Source organism: Mus pahari, chromosome 16 (assembly GCF_900095145.1).
Source record: "Mus pahari chromosome 16, PAHARI_EIJ_v1.1, whole genome shotgun sequence".
Taxonomy (NCBI): Eukaryota; Metazoa; Chordata; class Mammalia; order Rodentia; family Muridae; genus Mus; species Mus pahari.
Window position 1 is genome coordinate 21248778 of NC_034605.1, and position 390 is coordinate 21249167.

At 40.0% G+C, this 390-nt stretch overlaps 1 non-coding gene across 1 annotated transcript; it reads left to right on the plus strand.

Moving 5' to 3' along the window:
• LOC115065625 lies at nt 1-164 on the plus strand. The gene has a single exon (XR_003845400.1). It is a non-coding gene; the product is annotated as a U1 spliceosomal RNA (small nuclear RNA).
• Nucleotides 165-390: the final 226 nt, after the last annotated feature.

Consider the following 390-nt stretch of genomic DNA (forward strand, 5'->3'; position numbering starts at 1 on the left):
ATACTTACCTGGCAGGGGAGATACCATGATCACGAAGGTGGTTTTCCCAGGGCGAGGCTTATCCATTGCACTCCGGATGTGCTGACCCCTGCGATTTCCCCAAATGTGGGAAACTTGACTGCATAATTTGTGGTAGTGGGGGACTGCATTCGCGCTCTCCCCTGAAAAATAAAAAACAAAAAAACAAAAACAAAAAAACAAAACCAATGATATATAACAATAGTTTCAAGAACTTCATGAACTCACACACAAGATGCATCTTTAATAAGGTGGACAATGCACCTCTAATATGGTCATAATTAATTACAAAGGGGCAACATTTCAAATAGACCACCTGTGACAAAGATCTAAAATATTCTGGATTCATCTAATCCAATGAACTGCAGCTGA